At 42.5% G+C, this 20,039-nt stretch overlaps 1 protein-coding gene and 1 long non-coding RNA gene across 3 annotated transcripts in view; one reads left to right on the top strand and one right to left on the bottom strand.

The window, feature by feature from the left end:
- Positions 1-1,717: 1,717 nt before the first annotated feature.
- On the bottom strand, positions 1,718-6,641 carry LOC114253911. 2 transcript variants are annotated; one of them, XR_004963043.1, is made up of 2 exons: positions 5,308-6,641; positions 1,718-5,218 (listed from the first exon to the last, which is right to left on the bottom strand). It is a non-coding gene; the product is annotated as an uncharacterized LOC114253911 (long non-coding RNA). The 2 variants fall into 2 exon arrangements; XR_004963044.1 differs by having other exon boundaries at positions 5,292-6,641.
- An 871-nt stretch (positions 6,642-7,512) lies between these two features.
- The window catches only part of LOC105831392 (protein Tob1), a 90,886-nt gene continuing 78,359 nt past the window's right edge, over positions 7,513-20,039 (top strand). The window contains exon 1 of the mRNA XM_012671477.3: positions 7,513-7,913. The gene's annotated coding sequence lies outside the window, so the exon portion shown is untranslated. The remainder of the gene's footprint in view (positions 7,914-20,039) is intronic.

Genomic DNA, 20,039 nt, shown 5'->3' on the forward strand with positions numbered 1-20,039 from the left:
GCAGAACGCGCGATTCTTTTCCGCCGCTTTTCTTTACTCTCGCTCGGATTACCGCGGCTAGCTGCCGGCTGTTAGATCGAGGTGGAGAACGGTTAGGATTGAGATGAGGCCTGTAGAGTAATCTGGAACGTTACGTAATTTCTATGAAATCGCAACGATAAAGGTACCATGGAAAGCCGCTATTTTGCTCCATAATGCGAACGAATCATTGGCCTTAATCTTCTTAAAATCCCTTAGAATCGGATGATATAACGTTATCACTCCTCCACAGTTTACTACAATATCTTCATTCCGACTGGAAATATCCAATGGATATTCGTTTTAGAGATTGTCGACTAAACAAATGTTTAATCTTTATTTCGTTTAAAGGGCGCTGTATATTTTTCCATCCATTGTGTATTTTTCACCGAACGCGATTCTGAAATAAGTTGATCGGAATTGCGCGCCTTCGGAGCAACTACCCGTGATATAATTTTTCCCCAGTTAAACTGGGTCAAAAATGAGAAATTCTATCAGATCGGAACAAGACGTTGGAAGGAATTTATTACGATCGGCTTTCCCCGGACTATACATATCTCCAGGGTTTAATAAAGGTAAAGATGCCATTTATACCGGCTATACCATTAAATGCGATGGCACCGATTGATTTATCGGCGAAAGAAGGTTGTTAAAAGACTCGCGTTACTTGCGCTGTCGCACCTCTATCTTTACGACGTTCCATTTGCCATTATATTCGGAATGTAACCGAACTATTGATTTGCCCGTTAAAACCCGATAACTGAAACGTCCGCGATTAAACGACACGATTAAATCGATCTACAGGAAGCAATGATAATCGACCTCGCATATTAGTTCGCGCACGGGGAACTAATATACATACAGAATCTTATGCAACGATAATATATAATGATCCATTGCAGAACTAGATTAATTAAATTGCACGCTACGCACGTAGCGCGATATATTACGTCACGGCAGCGAATGCGTCTACCTATTAATATTAAATGCCCATTTCATTGATTTATTAATGATTTCATTCAACGATTGACTTATATTCAATAGGGCGATAGAATATATTCACAAATGTTCTCTTACATTAATGAAAATATATATTTAAAATAAATTTTGTAATTATCGCTATATTTAAGCTTGTACAAAAGATACTAATTTAACAGTAGATTGCTAGAAGTAATTGATGTGGCTCGCGCACGATGACGATGATGGTCGCACGACCATCTCGTTTAATTAATCCAATAATTAAATGCGCTTAGCAACGATGGAGTCGTTGCTTGATACGGTACGCAAGGATCGGTACCGACATATTTCTCTACGAATTTGTTAGAGGATGTCAGGTATGTTCGGAAAAAGATCGGTATATTCTTTTAACGCGGACAAATCTAGATTTAATCTCTTTGCCGTGCTCTTTTTTCCTCGCGCTAAAATTGTCGCCTTTGTACGAACAGTCGATTTCCATTGCACGGAAAATAAAATCAGTACCATTAAACTTTAGTTTACGGTTTCATAAATTACACAGTTATATTTGCAATTCTTTATTAGCCGTTTAATTGTCCTATAAATTGAGATAATTTTGAATATGAATAAATCTCGATAGCAATTTAGGTTTTTATTGTGGATAAAAATTGAAAGTTTTTTTTATTGCAACATATACAACACCGTGCATTTATTTCCATTTTGCTCTGGGCTATATACTATATAGTTTTTTTTTCTTATTTGGTCGTGCGTATTTTGCGTGTTTTGTTCAAAACACGTGACGCAATTTCGTGCTCAATTGTAAGGAAGGCCAGGTAACTGTCTCACGAAATTCAATGTGCGGAAAATCAAATCCCGAATAGAATACGTCGGAAACACAAGATAAAATTGAACGCAAACGGAATTAAATAACGCTCACGATGTAGTTTTTTAAGCTGAATGCTCGATCGGCGGCTCGCGAATAAAAGCGAGGACACGCGAAGCGAAAGGGAAGAAGCCACGGGATGATATTTCGATAAAAATACGCATCCAGTTAACGGGCGAAAAATTTTATCGCGACGTATAACGTTTGATGTATAACGTTCGTTAAAATTCCCCTTCCGCGAGTTTTTCATTGTAACGAGCACCACGATACTGCAACAAGACCCCTTTGAATTGTTCCATAACACGTTTATTGAATCATATATTAAGAGAACGGGGGACGGGGAGAGAGAGGATAAGACCGCGCGAGCGTGTTGCAGCTTTCTGTCCTTATTTCGAATTTATTATACCAATTTTCGCGACATCCGCGTCCACTAATTATCGATTTACCCGTGTAATTGCAATTATTACATAGCAATACCGCGAGTGAAATTTCGCGTGCCACATTCGTGGTATAAAAACAACGCCTTTAAAGGCCGTTAATGAGCACCGCCGCGACATTAATTTCGTCCCTGCAAACAAGGAGTAGCCACAGCCTTTTCGTTCCGTGAATCCATCGAAATAATCGTGTCGCGATGTTTCGATTTCTAAACGACTTTGGAATAAGGGTCATTAATTTTGTAATATTAACGTTTCCTTATTGCGACGCGTCAGGCAACCGCAATTTTTCCCTGCCGCTATATCAATTAATTCGCGCGCGCACGAAACTTTCGGCCTTTCCACGACGCGAGACGCGTCACACGCGTGATTACACAGGGAGGGGAGGGAGAGGCGTGATTTATCAAGTCGCGGGGAATGAGAATGAAATCACGCGGAAGGGGGGGGGGAGAAAGGACGATCGCGGGTGCGAGAAATTAATTTCGAGACGCCGTAAATCGAAGCAACTGCCCCGGCGCTACTACTGGCGTCTCTGCCGCCCGCTTCGCGCCATCCCCCGTATTAATTGCCGTCGCCGTGGTGATTAGGGAACCGTTCCGGGTCGGCGGCCGCGCGCGCTAAATCCGCCGTTATGAAACATCTCGTTAGTTAGCGTGCGCGCGGGCTATGGTATGCGCCGGACGTGTATAAACACTTGTAGAACAGAGAATATACGCGCGCGGCACGCGTGCGACGGGGGCATTCCAGCGCGCGAGAGGCCGCACAATCGGCTGCAAAATTCCCGACGGCGCGCGGGCGTCCCCTCCTCTCCCCTTTGCCTCCCCGAATGCTCTGCGAATTTCTCGGTCGTGTCATTCCGGGCGCCGAGAAAATCGCTGTAAAAGATCGTTGTGGGGCACGGCATTTATTACAGCGCGATCACGGCAGATGCGCCACTCAAGACGTGTCACTCTACTTTCACGAGAATAACTGTCTCACTGAGACAGTTTTAATTTTTCAATTTAACAATCTCCGGTATCTATAGATAAATGCAATACTTTTTAATGATTATCAGTCTCGAATTAGTCACGCGTCTCTACACGTCTGCTTTTTCGCAATCGCGAGATAAGAATACGGGCTGTTTTACGATTACCGAATTTGCTCTTTGATTTCGTGGAATTACGCTATTGATTTTCCAAACTAAACGCGCGAGCACGTTACTTGCGGTCTCCCAGGTCTCCCCCGAATCCCACTTGGAAACACGGACGGATACTACTGTCGATTTCCCGTCTCGTTGATCGCCCCACACTTGAGGCTTCACTTTATAGGATGCCCCCTACCATTCGAGTTCCGTCAAGCAGATGCAACTGCCGCCGCGTCGAGTTTCGAAAACTCGTACGTCGACGAATTCCGCTCTCATTGTGAGGCAATCGAATGCCGGGCCGACACAGCTTTACGACCTATCTCGGTCGCGAGAATCGATAAAATTCATTTCACGTTCAGTGCACGCGGATATCGCGAGCTTAGTCGCGTGATGAAAAGCAAACTTTGCTCCGGTACCGGAGCGAGCTGTTTTCAGTTACGTTCAGAGAGGTGTAATGATGATACGCCGCGCCTTAAGGGACGACTCGACGAACGCGTGACGGAATTTTCTAATCACAAGCTCTCCATATTTCTATACCCTTTCCCTCGGAAATCAACTAATTTATTAATAACTTGAAACGAAACTCGGCACTGATCATATTCTACACAAAATAATTGTACACAAAAAAATTAGAAAAACTGTCTAATACTGTACAGTTTTTCTATGCACAATATATCCGTGTGCAATTTTTAATTGAAAGATAATTCCTGTGCACGGTTTTCCCACGTACCATTTTTTTGTGTACAATATATTTGTGTAGAATATTCTGATCGGGTACAATTATTTTGTGTAGAATATGACCAGTGCCACGGAACTCTAATCTCAAGTTGAAGTTTGGTAAAGACATAACAATACGACACTTGTCATTTAGTGTTGAATCTGTCGCTCGAAAATGAAGTATGTCTCTCTCTCTCTCTCTCTCGTAAAATATCACGATTCGTTGGCTCTGCTGATTATTCTACAATGAATATTATTTCAATCGTACGAACGCATCTCGTGTCAGCTTTACGCCGCGCTGAGTCCGACTATGTTTGGCTTCGCGGCGTCGCGCTTTTGACATTTCACACCTGCGAGACGCATACGCACGAGCGCGGCATCCGTACTAATACGGACCGACACGACGAAGGTTCGTCGTGATGCTTAATCGAGTTGGATGTCACACCTACGTATCACGTATATTGACTCAACCTGTCTCGTTCCGTGCGCACGGTGTTAAAATTGATACAATATTCAGCGTGGAAATAACTGCCGGGTTCCGAGCGCGTCGCGTCAACAAGCTGCTCCGAATAACTTCCATCGACATCGACGCTCAATGATGTCGTGTCGCGAGGAAGAGCCTTGTCCTAGTAATATTAGAACGATTAACGTTAGAGCATCTCTTCGGTAATTTCGCAATGAAGGAAACCGCGCGACAGTTCTGCAAAAGGTTAACAGCAGTAATAACAGCAGTAATAACAGCATTCGTCTCAGCACATGTATCTTCACACTTAAATTTGTTACACAATAAAAACAAAATATTAATAAGTAAAGGAAAGACAGAAAGAGGGGAGGGAGGAATTATGTTTAAATAAAATATAGATAAAACATACATTTCATTTTACAAGGAAAAGATTTTATTATCTCACACGAACAAAACTCGTGTCGCCGTAGTCTGCTCAGGAAACTTTTATTCTTTGGAGAGAAAAGGCGAGTTGCAGGTTTCACAAAGGGATTGTACGATCTTGCGGTGCAAGTTAGCACGGCGATGTTGGCTCCCCCGCGACGGGTTAGCTCCGCGAGCAAGCGGAGCTCCGGGCTCCCGCTCAGCTATAATCCCAAATGTCAGAGTTCAGTATAGCGTTGATCAATATTGCCTCTTCGGGGCAACTTTGAAGGATACGTTTCTTTTACCGCACCGATATAACAACCGATCCATGGCTCGGCCAGTGTGGTGGTCGCAGCACCAGGCTGAATTTTCTGCGGCGTGAGGATACGTCGTACGAATCCGCAGGAAATAATCGCCGCCATTACGGGACGTAAATCAAAGCACAAAGGATCTGCGGAAATTAAGGAAGTTTCGTAATTACGTCGCAGGCTGTTCGCTGGTAAATTTATACACGAAAACCGCTTCCCGCGCGCTGCTATGAATACGATCCCACGCGGAAACAAATTTGTAATTTTCACTTAGCAGCGGCTCTTCACGAATTATCGCAAATTATTGTGTAAATTAATGCGTAAAAAATTTGAAAGAACAAATTCTTTTAACATTTAGAAATTCATATTACCACTAGACTACTTGGAAAAAATTAATGCGACATAATTATCGAGTAGATTGTAATTAAGGCAATATATTTGTGTCCTTATTATAAATTGCCCCGAACAAATTTCTTCCTTAATTTAAAGCAAAAAGTAATAAAATTGAATATGCAATTCATAACAATTTCTGACTAAAGCTGCAAGCTATCTTAAGTCGGTAATTGAATAATTAAAATTATCTATCTTAAAGTTCCAAAAGTTTTGGTCTTCAAAGCTTTCAAAATTTCATCAATCGGAAATTGAAGACACAATATAAGATCAACAAAAAGTTTGCTCGAGTTAAAACTTTGCCTTTCATTGATAATTTATATAATTTTAATAATGAAACAATTACGTATTCTATTTGTATTTGTAATGAAATATTTTTTTAATTTTATTAAGATTACATTAGATGATGATATTGAAGATAAGAATTGTTACACAATTTTAGAATTGTTCGACACTCGGTTCAAAGTATTAGATAAATACAGGGGCGAATCACTGCAATTGTATTTCTGTCAACAGACGAATAATTAATGACCGTACGCGACGGTATTTACGCGCTCATATTTATTGCAAATACATTGATCCACTATGTTGTGACCGAGCTCGGCAAGGAAATCAGATTATATCAACACGCTGCGAATATTATAAATTTATTCGACAACCTTCGGTATTTCAAAAGTAATCGATTGACTCGTTACACAAATCTATAAAGTGCAACACCGCGCATTATCACGCAAACTGATCATTTTGTCAAATTTCAAGAGACACGCGAAAAGAAGCGTGCACTTCAATTTTCTACTATAAGGGAAACAGAAGGATATATAAATAAATTAATATAAATATATAGAAAGAAGGGGGGGGGGAGAGAAGAGCGCGCGCACGAGCGTAGCTCATTCCGATGCAAAATCGCTGACCGCGGAAAGAGAACGTCCGCGATCTTGTCCCGGCAAGGACTAGGTCGCGAGCGCGACCTAATCTCATCCTCTCTCTCTCTCTCTCACCCCCTCCCTCCCTTTCCGAACTCCCTGACCGGCCGTTACACGCGAGCTACCCCTAACGGGGCTGCTTCCGCCGGTGAGGGCTCTATATATGTAGGTACACACGGGGAGCTGCAGAGTGCAGGCGTACCCCCGGGCTGCCTTGCACTCCGAGGGTGGATGCACCGTGCTCGCATCCCCGAAACAGAAAGAGACGCACAGGCGGGGCGGTCGGGCGGCTGTGGTGGTTCCCGGCCGTGGTGGGAGGAAGGCAGCGCGAGGAGAAAAGAGAGGAGGGCAGGAAGGATGGGGTACCGGCGAAGGTTGAGCATGAGAGGGTACCATAGAGAATTCGCTTCCGTGTCCCAGTAGCACTAATGACCGCCATCCTACCCCCTCTCGCTCCTCTCACGCTGCCATACCCCACCATCGCGCCCTTGCCCTCTTCCCACCATCGGGAGAATTGCATCCCCCACTGCTCGGCGACGCCCCTTGCCCCTCTCTTTCACTCTCTTTCTCTCCCTTCCGCTCTTTCGCTCTCCTTCTCTCCCTCACTCTCTCTCTCTCTCTCCCTCAACCCTCTACGCAATATACATCCAGGATGACTCGAATTACGTCACAACGTCGAGAGCGTGCGACCTGCTCTCCTATTTCCCCTTCCCTCCCTCTCTCGCTCGCTCCCTCCCGGAAAGGTAGCTATCGTTTTACCTCCACGGCTCCGACTCCCTCGCGAGTCCCCCCCCCCCCGCCCCCTCCTGCCGCGCGGCGGGGTACACGGTGTACACACGGTATATGTGATGCTCTATATATCTATTCCGTTATAGCGGCCGGCACTCGACGAGACCGAGGGGAAGCCGCCAGTCTCCGCTGGTACACCGAGCTGCGTGCTTGCTCTTTCCCCGTTTTACCTCGTACGCGCTCTCGTCGCGCAGGCTGAGAGAAGGAAAAAACCGTGACAAGTCGAAAAAGATTTCAAAAGCGAGGAGAGACGGTGCGAAGAGGAGGAGGGGTGAGAGAGAGAGAGAGAGAGAGAGAGGAAGCTCCGCTCTTTCGCATTTACGACTGTCTGACACGCGAGCGCGCTCGCGCGAGGGACCGTGGCGTATATGCGTACACGCGTGTCACGGAATTACGGGATCATCGGGATACGTCTAGTAGTGTAACGCGGCAGGGAAACGGCGGATTTATCAGGGACGTGTGTGTGGGTGCTTTAACCGGCGGCTTCGGAGGAGCAACACCCGCAGGTGTGTATACATCGCGCGATAGAGAGCACGTGTATGCGCTCGTGACTACCAAAGCGTCTGTTCTACACGGCGCTACATACATATATCGCATGCGTATGTATCTGAAAGAGAAAGAGAGAGAGAAAAAAGAGGAGAGAGAGAGAGAGAGTGAGGGACGAGGGAGGGGAGGGATAAAAAAAGTGTTTAGATATTGGCATAAATAAAATCGTTTTCTTAAGCCTTTTTGACGAGTTTCTAATGGTCTTTCTCACCTAATTCTTTTAATCGAACGCAGCCATCGGTTGTCACATGCAACTCGATTGACGTCCCGGTTGCTTCAATCGATATACCGCCGCCGTCTGCGAACGTCACTCTTCTTTCTGCCGTCGTCTTAATGAATTATTAATGTCATTAAACTTTAATGGTATCTTAATTATGTTTGGAGTTATTAGGCGGTGAAATGAAGCGACGGGTCTCAACACCTGTCTTAATTCTTGTACAAACTTAACGTCCGTCTGCGATGCATCTCAACGACGTATTTCATTCCGTTTCATTTGCGCCGTGTCGCATTAGTTTGAGCGAATCAACCTTCGATTGATCGAAGCCCATCTGTTTATTTCGTCACAGGAGCTTCTTGTTCATCACGAACCGTTCGATTGTTGCTTCGAACTCTCTATGGACTAATGTTTGTTAATTTTATCCATCGGTATTATTTCCGCTCTCATTCAAATCATTCGACAATCGGTGTCAGTCTAGTTCAGTTAATTAAACGACGAATTTTTTCGTGACATCAAAGAAAGTCAAAGCAGAGTAGACTTTCCTCATTACGTTTTGCCTCGATCAATATTTTTTTTTTTTTTTTTTGCGAATATCTTTCATGAAATGTGAGCCACACGTGGTCCAGGTGACATAGATTCCCTTGAGGGCAGCTTCAAGGATCACTGGCGCGGTCAAAGGTTACGATAATTACGTTAGGTGACTAGGCGTTTAGGTGACCGCGAATCGACCTAACCTAAGGCTGACCCCAAGGTGTGCGAAATCGTCGTCAAGTGTCAGTTGATTATGCCGGACTTGTACGTTCTCGGCGATCCATTCGGCGGGCCTAACCGCGGAGTGAGTGTGCCTCTTTAAAGACGGATAGCGTATTTTCATGCATCTTAACCTTGCCGTAATGAATCCATTATTGCAACATTTCATTAAAGCCTTTCGTCTAGAGGCTCTTTTACCCACGGTACTTCTATAAATTTAGAAAATTTGATATTTTTAGTTTTTAATAACAGTGGTATTTGAAAACACACAGTTTAACTTACGAAATATTATTTAATCATGATAAATACAAAAATAGAACAGTAGTTGAATTTATTTATTTATGCATTTTATCTGTTTATTTGTATTATTGCTGTCTTTAGAAATGTATCAGGGACGTGTAAATAAAATATTATAAATGTATCAGGGACGTGTCAATAAAATATTATAAATGTAAAAGTATGACTGAAGAAAGAGAATTACTTATATAATAAAAATATAATAACGTAAAATAATATGCAATTCTACGGGATAAATAGAAAATAACTTTTTCCGCAATTAGTTTAAAATTACGGAACATTAATTTTTCATACGTGTAATTTTTAACGTTTCGGGCAAAAAATAATTACAGAAACCATTACATATGCATAATTTTTCAGCCGATTCTTATAGGATTCTGTACATTATTATTACGTTCACATTTATTTTAAACAATCTGTCAACTTTGTATTCACTCAATCAGTAGTGCATCTACTCGTTAGGCAAACGTTACCTCGTAAAACTGTAATCAATTTCTTCTGGCACCTTGTGCCCATTTGCTTTCGTTTACCTCACACGGGCAGGACCTACGTAAAGCTCGCCGACGAGCGCAAGCGCGCTTTATCCTTTCTACATTAAATGTCTCGTAAATATTGACTTACAGTCGAGTAGGCGTGAGGATCGTCATTTGCACTTTACGAGTATTCAGCAGCCGCCGACAGTTGCAATTTGTACTCGCTCGTAGTTCATTCGTATTATATGTACGTCTTGTCACCGTGTCCGTATAATCTGAAGTCACGATTGGCGATATCCAGAGATAGATTACAAATGAAACACAATGTATATCCGTAAATTGCTATTTAACATTATATTATACAGCATTCAAAGTGTCATAAACCGTCATAAATTATTATTATTTCTTTTTAATATAAAACGTTATAAATAGGTTCAAATAAGTAGTAATAATGATTTATATTTTTAATTATTTTAATTCATAAATTCAATATTTTCAAAGACGATACGATTTAGGCGATCAATTGCTTAAATTGCATCTCTTGCAACGCGTTATAAAAAGGTTTACGATAAATTAATTTGTTATTGATAAAAGATTAAATATTTTTATAACAGTTACCTGAAATATCAAGTAAAATATCAACAACTTCCAAATTTATTTGTATATACAAATCAATACCAAATGAGAATAGATTGATGTAAAAATAATTGGAAATAATTGGAGTTTTGTTAATAAAATCGTGTACATAAAACGTACTATTTGAAACAATAGAAATGTGAATACAATAATTTCAATTGTTTTTATAATTATATTTGTTGTAATTTAATAAATATTAAACACAATCGGCGCGTATAATAATGCCAACGAAATTGATTAAGTCACGAAATGATGATTCGATGACACAACTCATCCGCCCCAATTAATTCATTACACTTTTTGCTCGCGATTCGTATCTATACCTCGAGACGCGGTCTCCTTGAGTCGCGTTCGTGAATGGCGGATTTAAATTTGGCCTCAGCACGCCGCCGATTCGAGATTCATCGTCCTAGTCGGACTCTCGTCTCGTGTCAAAGATTGCGCCTCGCCGTATTGCCCGTCAGGTGTTGTAACTGGCCCAGATTCCGGGTAATTTACCAATGGACTGTCTCTCGCGTGCAAATATATCTCGCGGCAGCTGTGGACCGATTTCGCAAGCCCGACGAAACCGCCACGCGGCTTCTGGCGGATCGGTATCGATATCTAGATCGACGATATCAGATCCCAATTTCGCCGACAATCGAGCAGGAAAGGAGAGCACTCGATTGCCCGAGAGATTGATTCGCTTGACGTTTGACATTTTCTCGAATTAATAAAACTTAACTTTCTCCTAACTCAATTGTGCGAAACTCGCGAATTCAATTAACGGGACTTCGAGCGATTTGTTCGGCAATGTTAGTGAAAAGAGTGGGGACAGGAGGAATTTCTTGTACGAAATAATATATCGCTCTCGACGTATCTTCCACTAATAATTGCGCGTTACGTAAGTGGGGCATTGCTGGATTATGCCGCATCGACTCGGCCTTTTCGTGATCGTTTTTCCCCGCTCCAAAGTTGTTTTCTATCGTGATGTTACGTCACGCGGTGACGTTATTATGAGGATTCTCCCGGTGTTCAAAGTCGACTGCACACATGCCACGTGCACGTTGTATTTTCCTGCGTTTGAATGCAAGGAAGATTGTAAAAGAATGAGGCTATCCAGGAAAGAAAAAAATCGCCGAGGCAGCACAATTAATTGCCGTGCTAAGTAATTACACTTTACGCAGTCTTACCGAGATCGTGTTTGCACGTGCCTCTTTGCGGGAGGAACAAAGGGAATTAAGTAACGATGCACATTCAACGAACGCGCCCGACATGTCGAGTCGATTTTTTAAACGGATTGTCAGGATGTCGGTGTACCAAAGCACACAACATTAATTTAAGGCTGCATTAATTTATTTAGAAAATAGAAAATCTTATTTATAACAATATTCAAGATTCACGCTGCTTAAATATCAATTCACATATTGCATTCATGTACCTACTTTTATTAAAGTATTCTGATATTTTTACATATTCTTATTGCTACGTTGCCCTGACACAGTTGCACCGTGATTTAAGTTATTCGAGACAAAAACGACCCGAATCATTTTTATTACAAGATATGCGAGATGTTGCATGAATTATATATTTATCATATTATATGTATTATAATTCCAATCACGTTACCGGCGTAAAGGTCAACGCAAAACATTCGCGGCGATTTCTCTGTATTGCTCCGCACCTTTTTTGGTTTATTTGCACTTGTCTCTTGTGCACACGTGTACACACACGCGCACACACACCTACGCTTATGCACACCCCGTGGACTTTGCATATCAAAGGCTCGTCTGCTCGCGGAATGTCCGCCCGACCAGAGACACGATCGTTTGAACTTGGCTTTAGCCAATTATACACTCGACAAACTGTTTCTCGTTGTCCACCGCCCTCCCATCTACCTCATTGGCGTTTTTCATCTTATTTCTCTCGTTCTTCCTTCCGTCATATCTTTCGCACGCGCAGATCCGTACAATCGAACCGGCGGCGACGCGGGGGCGTTTACAAATTGCGCGCATAACTCGCGCACTTGCGGCCACCGATGCGCACCAGTGTGTACCGGAATGTGTCGTCTTTTCATACGCGCGTATTTAAAAAGAAACGTCGGGAAATACGATCATTTAGCGTCGTTATGAAATTGCGGTGTCTCTCCAAGGCCGGCGAACAGGGAAACATAAGGTGAACCATCTACAAAGTGGAATATAAGGTGGACAGTTTGGTAAATAATTCACACTTCATTTATAATTCGGATAAGCATATTAAATCGCCACATTAAAGCGTCAGTGCAGCGTGAACGGATTTCTTTTCTCGTGGCGACGGTGTCAAATATTTGATTCATAAATTTTCGGTACGGTATTTTTAAAAGGAACAAGTCGTGATTGATATTCAAAAATATATCACGAGTCCTCTCGTAGCTTGCATAAATGAATATCTTTATCTTTCGAAATAAACATGATGCAAATTGAATGGATTTGAACGAGCATCGAAAAATAACGACTTCGCGCTTTCCTTAAAAGGTTTCTATCGAGACGGGGGGACTTAATCTTATATTTAAAGGGTAAACTTTATCGAAGTCGCCGATCGCGATCTCGACACTTTTTCCCTTTCGTCTCCTCTTCTTCTCCAAAATACGCTGCATTTAACATGAAAGCTAGCGATATTCAGGCATGGTAATGCATCTATCGATCGGCGCGACGACGACGGCACGAGGCCCCCCATGCCGTATTCTCGGGCGGCACGCGTATTTGACACGTGAAAAGTTGCACGGCACACGAACGCATCGGCTCTATCGGCAAAGTCCTCCTTCTCGCGGGCGAGATCGAGGAATAAACGGAATAATCGATTTACCGTCGCGCGGATATGACGGTGACGTTGATTACGTAACGCTATCTTGACGCCGCTGTTGCAAACGGACTAAGTTACGAAGCGACGTCGCTGGCCGATATATCACCGCGGACTTAATTGGAAAACGTATTAGGTTTTTTTTTTGTTTTTTTTTCCCCCTTTTCCCAGCGAAAACGAAGTGGCACACGAGGCGAATTCGCTTCGCGCATCTCCTCTGGCGATGACTGCGCGTTGTAATTATACAACGAGCGCCAGCACGTGACGGTTTGTTTGTGCGAAATCCCAAGGTTTCCTCGTGCATTTTCTTACCGCGTTATAGCGGCAGAAATTATCCAACTGCCCGCGATGTCAGAGCTTTAGGTTCAGTTGCGTTCCTCAAAATATCCTGGATCCACCCGAAAGTATATATGATGTAACATATTTAATGATAAATTCCAACGAATGCATTTCGAAAGAGGTGCAGCTTTGTTCTTGCTGCGCGTTTAAAACATTTGCAGGTTTTCAACGGCATCCTGGCAAATCAAGTTTAACGTGAAGCCCTGAGAGGAACTGTAGAGAGAATTGTAGGAAAAAATTTGTGGCCAATTAAATGCGAAATTAAAATGAGAATAATTTCGTCAAGGTCTGCGAAAAAGTGGATTACTCCGCGCTGCCGCACCGCGACTCCGAATTCGTTTATTCCCCTCGCACGAGGCGGAATTGAAATGAATGTGCGCGCGTTTCGAGGAAGGTGAAAGGGGGGACTGGGAAAGATTACGCGGATATGACGCAACGTGAGCGAGAATGAGGGAAGCGCGAGGAGATCGCGATTCCGTCGAAAGCCGAGCAACAGCGGCGACGTTTCCGAAACGGGACGAACGTTCCGCGAGCCGCGCGATCGATCGGCGAACCTAATCGATTCGATCCCCCCCCCACCCTCCGGTCGACACGAGTTACGCAAGATCCCTCACGATCGGTCACTCGGGACGCTTGGTTCCCGTTTCGACGTCATCCATCGTCTTTTCCGGCGAGCCATAATTTTCGAGTATGTTCGGAGCAGCCGCTCCACATATCGTCGATGGAGTTTGGCGAGGTGACAAGGGAGAGGAGGAGGAGGAAGGAGGGGGAGAGAAGCCGAGCGATATCCGCGCGAATTTATGGCGGCCGATATTTTGTATTGCCTGCCCGTGAAATCGGCGAGCGCGCATGCACGGTGGTGCATGTGCGGCCGCGAACAAAACGGCCGGCCGGCCACCGATCGTTTCTCTCTCGCTATTTATTCTCGGCGCGATATTCTCGGTGCTGCATGTGCATTCTACCGGCGGTCGCGATACCCACTGCGCGCCGTCAATACTGTCGGATACGCGGCCGAGTGTTTCTCTAAAATCGACGGCGGCGGCGGCGGCGGCGGGTTCCCCGGATAAAGGAACAACGGGTAGCAAACGAGCAGCCGCTGGAAGGTATACAGTGAATAGGAATATTCTTAATGATCGCCCGCTCGTTTCCCCTCGCGAGAAAGAGATTCTCTTTCGTAATATTTCAGTGGACGGCAAAACTAGCTCGTTTCCAACTCGATGCCCTATATTTCGCCGTTATTACCTTGTTTGATTCCCGATACGTTTAATGATGGACATCGATTGATAATTCGAATTGCGATATTAAAATCTGGCGCACGAGATTTTAAAGAGTATTTTTCATGCACGGGGAAAATTTTATAGTAAAAACTATGGTAAATGGTAAGCGCGGAACAAGGAAGAAATTATGAAAATTTTTACTACGTTTTTCATCAAATTACTGCAGTATTACACTAATTATGATATAATTTTTTGAAATTTTTTCTTATGGTCCATAACTACTATTGTACATAGTAAATGTTCTTGTAAAATTTTTTCCGTGTGTAAAACAATTATATACATGCTGAAAAAAAAAATTGTTAATTTGACAAAATTTTTCAATTATATTAAAATTTTGTCAGTTCAAGAATTTATGCACAAATTTCAATTCAAGTATTTATATAATTAATTGAAATATATAAATGCTTGAATAGACAAAATTTAATTCAGTTGAAAAATTTAGTCAAATTTACAACATATTCTTTTCTCAGCGTAGGTAAAAAACCTGCGAGATAGGGAAATTAAATTCGCACAGAGTAGCATATATTTATTACAACATTGCACACGTTGAGTTATCGGTCTGGTTTTCGCGAAGTTAATCGAAATCAAAGAGGCTATGTCAATTTATCGTCCCGACGATAGACGATATCTTTCGTTCGAGCGTGTAATAGCGCTGCGCGATAACGCGGAGCGTCGTTTTATAGCGCGGATCATAAACGTGGCGCGCGGTTTCAGTAAAACCATTTCGCTCGGTAAAAGTTATAATTGTTTTGCGCGTCGTTAAACCCGGCATTCGCGCGCAAGGCCGGAAAGACGCGACTCCCGACTCGAGGGACGACTAGTTGCCGGGAAACGCTCGCGGCTCCACCAGAAGAAGAACGCATCCTATGATAATGACGATGAGTGGCAGTTTCGCTACAGATTTGTTCTCCCGAGCGCTGTACGCGTCACCTCGCGAAGTTTATTGCAGCGCGCTACAACTTCGGCGAATAATAGCGCGCGCGTACGTGTGCGTCCGCATACGCGCGCGAATCCGCGTTAATTCGTCGTGCAAATAAAGGACTTATCTGCGCAGCGCACTCGTTCCTGCTGTTATGATAACCTTATTAGTATGGGAGCGCTGCCGAAAACAGTAACAATCACGGTTGACAGAGTAAATCGATGATTTTATCCGGAATAGCTGTCGCGCGCCGCTTGACTCGCGAACTTTGCGCGAAGCATCGATTAAGCGAGCATCCGTCACCGGAAAAACAAATATTTTAAATAATTTGCGCGAGACAGTTGAATGTTTAATATAAAATGTATTTAAAAAAATAATAAATATATAAAGCATTTTTAATAAATAAACGATTGCTTTAAATCTGGAGCTTTTTTATATAAATATAAAATATCTTTTAAACGATAAAGATTATTTTTTGTAGTTATGAAAAATAATAAAAATAATAACCGACATGTAAAAACCAATTAATTAAAGACAAGCTTTAATCCCTTCAATCCCCAAGGTTCAATCTCTGAGGTACTATTTTTGGCAACAAATTTTTTATCGTATTCGGTAACCAATACTTATTAGCATTATTATTAAATTGATGAATTTAATATCATGATATTACTATAGCTGTCTGTCAAGATTGAAAATTTCAACACCCAGTTTGATAAATTCGAAAAATAAAAAATCATACTAGAGAAAAATATCAGCACGAAGATTCAGCTGCGAGCAAATAAGCCTTGACTTTAATTAAAGTCTTTAATCAAAGTTTAAAAAATGAATTTATATGAATTCCATTCGCATTTCTCTGTGCGAAATTAAAAGTAAAAGCGAATTAGTTTTAATTATTTGTGTTGAGTCTGTTGCTTGATAAAAACGCGCGTACGCATTCGCGTGACTGGCAGAGACCGTCGTACTTTTTCACTCTCGTTTTCACTCGACCGTTGAAATTTCTTTCTGTTGAGTTTATTCCCCGTGTTGTTTTTTTTTTCGCGAATCTGCATGCAACGTTTTTCACGGAATCGCCTCTTTCTTTTTCTCAGCGAAACGCTTCTTCAGAAAACGTAAGAGATTTACGCTTCGCGCGAATTTTTGAAGCACCCGAATAGCCGGTGCAGAAAAAAATATGAGTGCACGACGCGGGGGATCCTTCTTCTTGCTCTCTTTCCTACGACTCTTTTGTCTTACGTGTTTAACCAGTCATGCGTGATAGTCGAATTTAGAATCGACAATGGCCGCGATAACTACGAGGAGAGAAGAAAAAAAAGTACTGAGCGATGGGAAACAAACACATTTCTGGATACGATTTACAGGTTTGCCAGCTGTCTCTTCGGTATTTTTCCTTTCGACAAATTTAGTCGATAGATTTTGCAGATTTAGAGAAAAATTACGTCTCTCTTTCTCTTTCTCTACTGTGTTTTTACTTGAATGCAATAATCGATTCTGTACTTTGCACGAAGTACAGTGTTAAATGCAACGTTTTCTAACCGAATAAACCCCTCCATTATGCAATACGCGCGCGACAAATATAGCGCGCACTGCGATGTTGGAACAGATGTCTTACATACTTATGATGTAAAAGCCCGTTGGATTTTCACCGTCATTTCGCGAATAAACACTAAACATTTTAGCGTGACTCGTGAAACGGATGGAGAGATGTGTACAGATAGACGTCGTGCATCAAGGTGTTTGATATGTTTAATAAATACCTCGCTTAATACAAAGGAATTATTGCGCGTCTCGCGAGTTTACAGCGGCAGATATATATCTCTGTATTGTGTCGCACGTCACGGGATACCATTATGATGAAATTTTCATCGTGCGAGAAAAGAATTGTCGTCAAGGAGGGAGAACATTTCGCTCTGTACCTCGCTCCTCGCGAGCAATGATGGAAATTTATCCACGTGTTAGCCGGTTACTAATGTAATTTATCGGCGAAGAAAAGCGCAGTCCGCCATGTCGAGCGAATCGTCAGGTATATCTCTGGGCATTTACCCAGTGAAATTATGCGCATCTCAATCAGGACCGTGACTCTTGCTTTTTTTTTTTCCACTCGTCACGTACGATACACGTCACCGTAACATACATATCGTTGCGCGCGTTATCAGCGCGTATACACACGGAAGAGCTTACGCGTGTTTGCACGTGCGTGAGTGTGCGCGCGTCACGTCAGGCGTGCATGAATAGGCGAATTGCATTACCGTAGACGTTACGAGAAAACTAGTTCGAGCCGAATCAACAACAACTTTTGCGAGGCCGACGCGACGCCGCTATTTCGAGATGCATCACGGCACTGCCAAACGTATCCTCCCAAGGTCGCGGCAGGTCCGCGAATGTCACGTCTTTTTCTCCCCCCCCCCGGGGGGAGGGTGTTACGTAATCTCCGTGGTCTTAATCGATTTTCGTAGCCCGCCCGTAGCCTCTCATCCTCGCCGCTTCGCGAATTTACTTACCGAATTCCACAACGGTGGCTCAACGTAGTGTACGATTTCTCTTTTGGCATCACGGCATCTTTCAAAAAATTGTCGGAGTTTTCACATTCGAACTTCGTGTGTTCGAAGAGAAGAAATATACGGTAAAGAACGTTTAATATTGATATATTAAACCTGTCCTTGTTTTTGTGTTAATTTTGTAATATTTGCTTCTTAATTTAACATAACGAGATTATGTTATTTGAATATTTTATATTAAATTGATATTTCCTAGCGTTAAAATAACACACATTGCTTTATAAGCAATAAAGTACATAAGCAAATAATATAAAAATAATGTAGCTTTGAAATATAAATTGCAAGATAAACGAGTAAAATATACTTATTAACAGTTAATTTTATTGAAGAAATATGTTTTCACAATTGCTCTCCCAATTATATCCAAATGTTATCTTTTTTGCGTTTACTTTGCACATATTGTTTGTGTTACGTATAACGTATTCTTCTCTTGTGTTAAATTAACATAAAAACCTGGAGTGTACCGTTTAGAACACGCGCGATATACGTTGAATTTAATGCACAAATCTTCCGAATGTTTCTCGCGTTTCTTATGGATGAGAGAGAAAGAGAGATAGCTCTTATAATCTCATTTCATAATCTTATCTCAGGAAGTTTAAAGATAGACATGATTAAATATCAAACAGGATACTGACAATGAACGAGATAATGAAGCAAGATGGCAGTGGGAAACCTAACGAAAACCTGGTACCGAAATCCGTTCTAATCTAGGGAGCGCGGAATTAATTTTGGCTCAGCAAATAGTAATTCGCGAAATGGCTTCCCTGCTACGTGGCACTGTGTGAGGTAATTTCCGAACTTTTCTGTGTAAATAGATAGGCAAGATGCATGTCGGTTCTCTCTCGTGCCGAACATACGCGACGAGCGTTTAATCCACCACCCGTTAGAAAGAGGTCGGAATCTGGCACGCGCGATCGATTTTACATTGCATCAACTTTTATAAACGGTAATCGGCTTTACGAGAGAGGAGAAGAAAGAAAGCACGATTCACATTTTATTAGAAGGTTTGGATTTTCGGATTTAACGTGGGTTTATTCACCTTTTCGATCTTTTTCTTTATTTTATAATCATCCCTATAATTTTAAAATAGATTTGTCCGTGTATAATGCATAAAGTATAAGATGAAAAAAGTAACTGTTTTGAGTCACAAGTTCTTTTTGCAATATTTAAATACTTCTAAAAAAAGATCTAGAGATATTCGATGTTTTTCCAAGCCTCTTCAAAATCTCCAAACGTTCAAAGACCTTCGAGAATCTTTGCGAAACGAATTCGGACAGGTCGAATCTATCAATAACTATTGACTGGCATCTGTTTGAACCGCCAGCGAGGCGGCTTAATGCGAATTTATTCGGAAATATCGAGCGTGCGGGATAATCGCGGCGATACGCGCGCGCGAGATCGCCCCTAGAAAAATTCGCCGGGAAATGCATCCGCGTTTGACCGACTTCCCGCCCGTGCGTGCGTGCCTCCGTATGTGTGCATGTGTGTAAAATAATCTTTCGGGTGGCGCCACCGTCGCCGCCCTACCTACGGGCGGGTCCATACTGGGTCACGGGTCGATCTTCGCAACGTAACGTTCCAATTCGCGCTTGATATTGATCTGAGCTTTTCCGCCCACGTTACAAAAGCTCCCGGCGACCTGGCTTCCTACGTAACGTACGCTCCCCGGTGCAGAGAAGAGAGTTACCAAAGGGAGAAACATTCACTGAGATGCCTCCGGAGAAGTCGCTGGTGTTATCTCCAATAACGACCTACCGAACTGCCCTAGATTTCCTCGCGAGGTGACGAGTCTTTTTTTAAAACATC

The sequence above is a fragment of the Monomorium pharaonis genome, chromosome 4, assembly GCF_013373865.1.
Source record: "Monomorium pharaonis isolate MP-MQ-018 chromosome 4, ASM1337386v2, whole genome shotgun sequence".
Lineage (NCBI taxonomy): Eukaryota > Metazoa > Arthropoda > Insecta > Hymenoptera > Formicidae > Monomorium > Monomorium pharaonis.